The sequence below is a fragment of the Coregonus clupeaformis genome, chromosome 12, assembly GCF_020615455.1.
Source record: "Coregonus clupeaformis isolate EN_2021a chromosome 12, ASM2061545v1, whole genome shotgun sequence".
In the NCBI taxonomy this organism is placed as follows: domain Eukaryota; kingdom Metazoa; phylum Chordata; class Actinopteri; order Salmoniformes; family Salmonidae; genus Coregonus; species Coregonus clupeaformis.
The window spans coordinates 34,623,346-34,633,450 of NC_059203.1; positions in this window are offsets into that span (position 1 = coordinate 34,623,346).

The following is a 10,105-nucleotide window of genomic DNA, read 5'->3' on the forward strand; positions in this document are numbered from 1 at the left end:
CCAATCAAGTTAAAGAGGAACAGAACCAGGAAGTTATAGTGTCTCATCACTTCTGTCATCACCACCCCAGGGTGGAGGGAGTTGTCCCTGTGAGACACACACACACACACACACACACACACACACACACACACACACACACACACACACACACACACACACACACACACACACACACACACACACACACACACACACACACACACATACACACACACACACACACACACACACAGACACAGACACAGACACACACTATAACACATTATAAACCACACTAAAGCCCATAAAGCCCTTCCCCCTATCCCTCCATTAACCTGCGTTGCTATCCCTGAGTCTGATTTCATGGGAAGTTTGACTCACACAGGGAAACTCCATCTCCATCTCCAGCTGCACAGAAGATGTTTGGTGCCTAACTTTTCATTATATCACCACGTTCCCCCTTAGACCCCTCAGGAATGATGCTCATTGTAAAATGTTACTTATGCACGTACACAGTTGTTTTAGGAGCAGTGAAATAGCTTATGGCTATACTATGTGTTCTAAACAAGGACTGTATCACTTTTCCAAACATTACCAATACACACTCCGGTAATATAGCCAAAACAGTATCAGATGTGCTATGAATGGGATTCAACTGTGGGGTAAGGGGCCAGGCTAGAGCAATTGTCTACAAGCTAAATGGAACCAGGGCCCTTATTCCAAAACCATCTCAGAGTAGGCTTGTTGATCTAGGATCAGGTACTCTCTGTCCATGTAATCTTATTCATTATGAACCAATGCCAAAACTGATCCTAGATCAGCACTCCTACTCTGAGACGCTTTATGAATACTTGCTGAGGCATTCTTACCCACCTGTGCCTTGTAGCCTTTGCGCCAGCTCGTTAGTGCAGATGACATTGTGCAGCTTGGTGTGGTTGTACACGCTGTCCATGGTGTAGGCCAGGTTCTCAATCACTGAGTCACTGGAATTTAACTCGGATCATCACAACTAGCTAGCTGCAACCGAATGGCTGTTGTTGTTGTTAGCTAATCACCACTCTCCCGAAGCAAGCACCAGTTAGCCTTGAGCTAGTCTCGAGCCAGGCCCATCTCCTGGCTATCTACCTCTCTGTCAACCGGACGGGACCTCCTAGTGTTGACACGGAGCCCCGCCGATCCATTACGACTCGTCAGCCGACATAATCGTCTGATGTGGTGTGGTATCTGAGGAATTTATGACTTTGCTAATGGTTTCAAATGGTTTTAGAGGATGTTGACTCAGCTTAAAGGGATCATCTGGGGAGTAGTTCTATAGGGGCACCCTAAAGCCGAGGAAGTCTGTTAGGTGGCCTCCTCGGATTGGTCTGTAGGGGAAAACACCCATATTATGTTACATAAGGCATAGGATATAAATACCACGGTTAAAACAGAGGACAGAACAACATATTATTTTGGGTCGTTGTTCTCCAGATGTCTGCAGATATCTGTAAATTGACGCTGGAACTCTTTGATATAATAAACCTTTATAATCAAAGGACAGTGTCAGCGGAATTCTTGTTCTCACAGCATCTCAGCATAGCTTTCTCGACACCACAGTGGTTTCAACAGGCTTCTTGTTGCGACGACCACGAAGATCCATCTGCTAGCCCCGGCCCGCTAGCACACGCAATCAACTGCCGTGCCTCCTGCTTGCCTGTGCCGTAGCAGCCACCGAACTGCTCCCGGACTCACCTATTGCTGTTCACTGGACTTTATGATCATTAAGCTACACAGCTGATGCCTGCTGGACTGATGCCTGCTGGACTGGCCTACCCCATTCTGTTTATTTGTTTAGCCTCAACCCAAACTTTCGTCGCCATTACTAGCTGTTGTTTTAGCTCTCTCAAATAACACCTGTGATTGCTTTATGCCTCTCTCCCATGTCAACATGCCTTGCCTATTGCCGTTTCAGTTAGTTCTTATTATACTATTTCACTGTAGAGCCCCCAGTCCCGCTCAACCTGCCTCAGATAGCTCCTTTGTCCCATACATGTGGAGACCGGCTCAATCGGTGCCTCCAGTGATGCTATCTCTTTCATCGTTACCCAACGCTTAGGTTTACCTCCACTGTACTCATATCCTTCCATATCCTTGTCTGTACATAATGTCCTGAATCTATTCTACAACGCCTGGAAATCTGCCCCTTTTATTCTCTGTACCCAACGCACTAGAAGACCAGTTCTTAAAGCCTTTAGCCGTATACTTATTCTATTCCTCCTCTGTTCCTCTGGTGATGTAGAGGTTAACCCAGGCCTTGTAGCCCCCAGTATCACTCCTACTCCCCAGGCGCTATCATTTGTTGACTTCTGTAAACGTAAAAGCCTTGGTTTCTTGCATGTTAACATCAGAAGCCTCCTCCCTAAGTTTGAGTTATACACTGCGTTAGCACACTCCGCCAACGCTGATGTTCTAGCAGTGTCTGAATCCTGGCTTAGGAAGGCCACCAAAAATTCAGAAATGTCCATCCCCAACTACAACATTTTCCGTCTAGATAGAACTGCCAAAGGGGACGGAGTTGCAATCTACTTTAGAGATAGCCTGCAGAGCTCTATCATACTATCCAGGTCTGTGCCCAAACATATGGAGCTTCTACTTCTAAAAATCCAAGGATGGCTGGGGGGATGGGCCGGCCCACGTTTGGAAGTTGGAGATTTTGCATTTTTAGAGGCAATCTAGAGGCATAATCGTTATGCTTAATGTCAAAAATATGTTTATTTTTCTGCATATCTGTGTATACACTACATGACCAAAAGTAGGTGGACACCTACTCGTCGAACATCTCATTCCAAAATCATGGGCATTAATATGGAGTTGGTCCCCCCTTTTCTGCTATAACAGCCTCCACTCTTCTGGGAAGGCTTTCCACTAGATGTTGGAACATTGCTGCGGGGACTTGCTTCCATTCAGCCACAAGAGCATTAGTGAGATTGGGCACTGATGTTGGGCGATTAGGCCTGGCTCGCAGTCGGCGTTCCAATTCATGTGTTCGATGTGGTTGAGGTCAGGGCTCTGTGCAGGCCTATCAAGTTCTTTCACACCGAACTCGACAAACCATTTCAGTATGGACCTCGCATTGTGCACGGGGGCATTGTCATGCTGAAACAGGAAAGGGCCTTCCCCAAACTGTTGCCCCAAAGTTGGAAGCACAGAATCGTCTAGAATGTCATTGTATGCTGCAGTATGCATTGGGGCAGGTAGCGGTCTCCTGGCATCCGCCAAACCCAGATTAGTCCGTCGGACTGCCAGATGGTGAAGCATGATTCATCACTCCAGAGAAAGCGTTTCCACTGCTTCTGAGTCCAATGGTGCTGAGCTTTACACCATTCCAGCCGACACTTGGCATTGCGCATGGTGATCTTAGGCTTGTGTGTGGCTGCTCGGCCATGGAAACCCATTTCATGAAGCTCCCGACAACCAGTTCTTATGCTGACGTTGCTTCCAGAGGCAGTTTGGAAATCGGTAGTGAGTGTTGCAACCGAGGACAGACAATTTTTATGCGCTACGCGCTTCAGCACTCGGTGGTCCCGTTCTGTGAGCTTGTGTGGCCTACCACTTCGCGGCTGAGACGTTGTTGCTACTAGATGTTTCCACTTCACAATAACAGCACCTACAGTTGACTGGGGCAGCTTTAGCAGGGCAGACATTTGACAAACTGACTTGTTGGAAAGGTGGCATCCTATGACGATAACACTTTTTAAAGTCACTGAGCTCTTCAGTAAGGCCATTCTATTGCCAATGTTTGTCTATGGAGATTGCATGGCTGTGTGCTCGATTTTATACACCTGTCAGCAACGGGTGTGGCTGAAATTGCAGAATCCACTAATTCGAAGGGGTGTCCACATACTTTTGTATATATAGTGGATAAGAGCGTCTGCTAAATGATGTAAATGTAAATGTAAATAGTGTACCTCTTGAGCTGTCTATATCCTCCTGACTGGTGTTTTTTTCTTTTAAGAAACTAAATATGATTCTCTGCATTTCTGCTAAAATATGGGTAAAAGATTGAAAGGAGTCTTATTCAGTACATTTAGTAATTGCTTGCTTTTCTGAAGTCTACCAACCTTGCCAGCAGGCATACCAGCTAAGCAGGTAAGATAGCTAGACAAGCTAGCTACTCTAACTTCATTGATAGCCTGAGATATGTTCTTTGTAGCTAGTTACTGTATGAGGTTGAGAGATTGGGAACCTATCGGCTAGCTAAAGCCAACTTCATCAAATTGCTACAGATGTAGGATCTTAATTTGATCACCCTGTTGCAGGAGAACTTTTTAAAAATGTAATGTAAAACTTATAGTGTATTTGAGGTTTAAAAGGCTTCTGAAGTTTGCAATTTCCACTTTGAAATTCCAGACTTGATTTACCATTACAAAAAATGTATCAACCTCTACAAAAATGTCCATTAATTATAATCCACATAATAATTCACATTTCCTGTTGCTTCAGGATCATTTTGAAACGTTGAACGTTTCTTCAAGTACATTCGCAAAAACCATCAAGCGCTATGATGAAACTGGCTCTCATGAGGACCGCCACTTTTGGTATGATGTTCTTACTGTGGAATGCAGTGTTTGGTTTTCGCCAGGCATAATGCGACCCATCTCGTCCAAAAAGTTGACTCAAGTTTCCCAAAAAGCACCTGGATGATCATCAAGACTCTTGGAAGAACGTTCTATGGACAGATGATTCAAAAGTATAACTTTTTGGACGACATGGTTCCAGTAATGCCTGGCGAAAAAAAAACAACACTGCATTCCACAGTAAGAACATCATACCAAAGGGCAAGCATGGTGGTGGTGGTGTGATGGTTTGGGGATGCTTTGCTGCCTCAGGACCTGAACGACTTGCCTTAATAGAAGGAACCATGAATTCTGCTCTGTATCAGAGAATTCTACAGGAGAATGTCAGACCATCCGTCTGTGAGCTGAAGCTGAAGCGCAGCTGGGTCATGCAGCAAGACAATGATCCAAAACACACAATCAAGTCTACATGAAAATTGCTAAAAAGCAACAAATTGGAAGTTTTGGAATGGCCTAGTCAAAGTCCAGACCTAATCCCAATTGAGATGTTGTGGCAGGACTTGAAACGAGCAGTTCATGCTTGAAAACCCACACGTCACTGAGTTAAAGCAGTTCTGCATGGAAGAGTGGGCCAAAATTCCTCCACAGCGACGTGAGAGACTGATCAACAACTACAGGAAGCATTTGGTTGGAGTCATTGCAGCTAAAGGTGGCACAACCAGTTATTGAGTGTAAGGGGGCAATTACTTTTTCACACAGGGGAATTGGGTGTTGCATAACTTTGTTTATGAAATAAATATGTAATTGTTGTGTTATTTGTTCACTTATGTTCCCTTTATCTAATATTAGGGTTTGGTTGAAGATCTGATAACCTTCAGTATCACAAATATGCAAAAGTAGAGAAAATTAGAAAGGGGGCAAATACTTTTTCATAGCACTGTACTTATTATGGACACAGCATATCTTACACTAGTTATCCTGTTATTAGTTGTTGTTATTAGTCCCATCCTTCAGCTCCATTCAACACCTCCCATCTATCTCTTAACACCATCCATATTGGATTTCTATTTGCTATATATTTTTCAACTGTACTGTGATGTTTTACAAAAGTTCTGAACCTTTCTATTCTCATTGTTTCTACAGTTTGTGAATTGAAAATATTTTTTTTTGCTAAAAGTATTATTATATTATTAATCGATTGACTATGACTTTTCAGATCACCCAGTAGTGCTATCTGCAGGGTCAGCTCCATGCAAATATTGCAATCCTTCAGCCATTCCTGGACCTGTGTCCAGAAACAAGCTACAAATGGACAGTACCAAAACAAATGATCTAATGATTCTGTCTCTTCACAGCCAAATCTGCAGAGCTGGGAAGATTGTATCCCCCATACAAATAACATTCTATTGGTAGCAAGAATTTTATATAATAATTAAAATTGAAAAACTATACGTTTTGAATCCGGCGTCGTTTTGCATATCAGTTCATAAACACTATGCCATGGAATCGGTATGTCAAAAATCTCTTCCCAACTATTTTGCAATCTATATGGGACGGCTGTCAATCTTTTCGTCCTTAAATGAAACTGGTAAACTTTTTTATTTATCACAATTTTCTTTAACCAATTATGTTCTTTAATGCAAGGCCGACAGACAAGTTCCTTACTTTTTCCTCCTTCCACTTTCCTCTTCCATTTTTCGGGTAATGATGCAATTATTTGGTTGTAACTTTGGGTAGAGCAGATATTTCCATATGTTTTTGTTAGCTGCATGCATTACTCCACCATTCCTACCGATAATATAATTTACGAAGATTATACCTTTTTTAAACATTTTCTCAAAAAAGAAAGGTTTTTTAACAATTAGTATATTTGAGTTTAACCACAATATTTGTTGCAATAATTGTTCTGTCATTTCTGGAGGATTAAATTGAAATTGCAACTAACTTTCTATGGCTTGTTTTAGAAACAGTGATATTTGGGAGATTATTTCCTTTTCAAATACCTGAAAGTGAGGGGTTGTAATATGAATAAAGGGAAAAAGTCCCTTCTTGAACATTGGGTGAGACAATCTTACTAATTTGCTATAGAACCAGTTCGGATTTAAGTATAATTTTTGTATGACTGAAGCTTTTAGTGATAGGTCTAATGCTTTAATATTTAATAATTTCTGTCCTCCGAATTCATATTCATTATATAAATAGGCCCGTTTAAAAAAGTCTTACTCACATCGGCTACGGAGATCACATAGTCATCCGGAACAGCTGGTGCTCTCATGCATGCTTCAGTGTTGCTTGCCTCGAAGCGAGCATAGAAGTGGTTTAGCTCGTCTGGTAGGCTTGTGTCACTGGGCAGCTCGCGGCTGTGCTTCCCTTTGTAGTCTGTAATAGTTTTCAAGCCCTGCCACATCCGACGAGCGTCAGAGCCAGTGTAGTATGATTCAATCTTAGACCTGTATTGACTCTTTGCCTGTTTGATGGTTCGTCGGAGGTCATAGCGGGATTTCTTATAAGCGTCCGGGTTAGAGTCCCGTTCCTTGAAAGCGGCAGCTCTACCCTTTAGCTCAGTGCGGATGTTTCCTGTAATCCATGGCTTCTGGTTGGGGTATGTACGTACGGTCACTGTGGGGACGACATCATCGATGCACTTATTGATGAAGCCAGTGACTGATGTGGTGTACTCCTCAATGCTGTCTGAAGAATCCCGGAACATGTTCCAGTCTGTGCTAGCAAAACAGTCCTGTAGCTTAGCATCTGCGTCATCTGACCACTTTTTTATTAACCGAATCACTGGTGCTTCCTGCTTCAGTTTTTGCTTATAAGCAGGAATCAGGAGGATAGAGTTATGGTCAGATTTGCCAAATGGAGGGCGAGGGAGAGCTTTGTATGCGTCTCTGTGTGTGGAGTAAAGGTGGTCTAGAGTTTTTTTTCCCTCTGGTTGCACATTTAACATGCTGGTAGAAATTAGGTAGAACGGATTTAAGTTTCCCTGCATTAAAGTCCCCGGCCACTAGGAGCGCTGCATCTGGATGAGCGTTTTCCTGTTGATTAATGGCCTTGTACAACTCATTCAGTGCAATCTTAATGCCAGCATTGGTTTGTGGTGGTAAATAGACAGCTATGAAAAATATAGATGAAAACTCTCTTGGTAAATAGTGTGGTCTACAGCTTATCATAAGATACTCTACCTCAGGCGAGCAAAACCTCGAGACTTCCTTAGTATTTGATTTTGTGCACCAGCTGTTGTTTACAAATATACAGAGACCGCCACCCCTTGTCTTACCAGAGTCAGACGTTCTGTCCTGCCGATGTAGCGTATAGCCTGCTAGCTGAATGTTATCATTGTTGTCGTTCAGCCACGACTCCGTGAAACATAAGATATTACAGTTTTTGATATTACATGGCTGATTGCGGAGGATAGGGGCCGAGCGCGCAAGCGCACGCGCGCGTGCCTGCATCCCACACCTGCCGCAAGGGGGAAAGGACGCCAGGGAGAACACAGGACCAACCACAACAACCATCCGCCAAAACAACAATTGCCTGCCAAAAATGCAATGTTATCTTTTCTTGTTATATCGTCTTATCCTTTTATAAAATACTATACATGTTCTTTAATATTACAATCCCTATCATGGCTAGTATTGGGTGTTCCATTATTCAAATCAAATCAAATCAAATCAAATGTTATTGGCCACATGCGTCGAATACAACAGGTACAGACATTACAGTGAAATGCTTACTTACAGCCCTTAACCAACAGTGCATTTATTTTTTAAATAAAACATCAACAAAAAAAGTGTTGAGAAAAAAAGAGCAGAAGTAAAATAAAATAACAGTAGGGAGGCTATATATACAGGGGGGTACCGGTGCAGAGTCAATGTGCGGGGGCACCGGCTAGTTGAGGTAGTCGACTCCTCTATTAGAACTTTCAGAATAGCCATGGAGTAATCTTTGTGTCTCGGAACATTTGGTTGTCAATATACAGTTAATCGACAACGAGTACAACATGTTTCCCTTTTAATCTATTTTCCTTGAAGATTGGGTACAGAACTTTGCGCCTTTCTGCAATCTCCCTCAGAAACTGATAATTCATGCCTATTTTCGTGCCAGCAAGACTTTTACCTAGGCTTTTAACCATTGCTTTATCCTTAAAAAAAAAACAAATTTGGCAACGATTGGATGCTCATATTTCTGTCCTCTTTGTCCGAAACGGTGTACACGTTCGAGTTGGATTTTATCGACAGCCTCAAGTGGGATTTGAAGCGCTGTAAGAAAGAAGTCCTTCACAATATTCCCAGTTACTTCTCCCTCTTTTTCCTGAATACCCGTAAGTACTAGATTTTCTCTCATCGATCTAGTTTGGATGTCTAGTAAGGCTTCTCTCAGAAGGTTGTTCTCCTTTTTAAGTTCCCTAACGTCCGTTTCCATCTTAGTGACTGTCACTTTTAATTTTTTGGTTTCTTTCTCCATTATCGCAGCTTTTTCGTCACTCATTTCAAGACTAGCTTTCAACTCCTTTATATCCTTACTGACCAACTCTAGTATGCCCAGTTTGTCATTTATCGACTTCAACAGGTCGCTTTCCACACTTACCAGACCCAGTGGTGAAAAGCATATATCATCTGTATCAGTCGACGAGTCGCGTTTTCTCTTGGAGATTGGTTCTCCTCGTTTATCTTCCGACATGTTTGGGTGTTGCGTGTTGTTGTAATATTTGTTGATATATTTCTCTAGCCTTATGATTTGTTTTGGGTTTTTATCCAGATTGAATTTTATTAACTGCGAATATATGAAATGCTAATATTTAGTCTAACTTACTGATTTTGAATATTATGTTTTTATCTTGAGGTGATTTGTACCGCTGTCTATTCAATACGCCATCTTGTCTACGCGCGCGCAATACTACCTGGAAGACCCAGAGTTACCTCTGCTGCAGAGGATAAGTTCATTAGAGTTACCAGCCTCAGAAATTGCAGCCCAAATAAATTCTTCACAGAGTTCAAGTCACAGACACATCTCAACATCAACTGTTCAGAGGAGACTGTGTGAATCAGGCCTTCATGGTCGAATTGCTGCAAAGAAGCAACTACTAAAGGACACCAATAAGAATAAGAGACTTGCTTGGGCCAAGAAACACGAGCAATGGACAATAGACCTGTGGAAATGTGTCCTTTGGTCTGGAGTCCAAATTGGAGATTTTTGGTTCCAACCGCCGTGGCTTTATGAGACGCGGTGTGGGTGAACGGATGATCTCCGCATGTGTGGTTCCCACCGTAAAGCATGGAGGAGGAGGTGTTATGGTGTGGGGGTGCTTTGCTGGTGACACTGTCTGTGATTTATTTAGAATTCAAGGCACACTTAACCAGCATGGCTACCACAACATTCTGCAGCGATACGCCATCCCATCTGGTTTGGGCTTAGTGGGAATATAATTTGTTTTTCAACAGGACAATGACCCAAAGCACACCTCCAGGCTGTGTAAGGGCTATTTGCCCAAGAAGGAGAGTGATGGAGTGCTTCATCAGATGACCTGGCCTCCACAATCCCCCGACCTCAAGTGAGATGGTTTG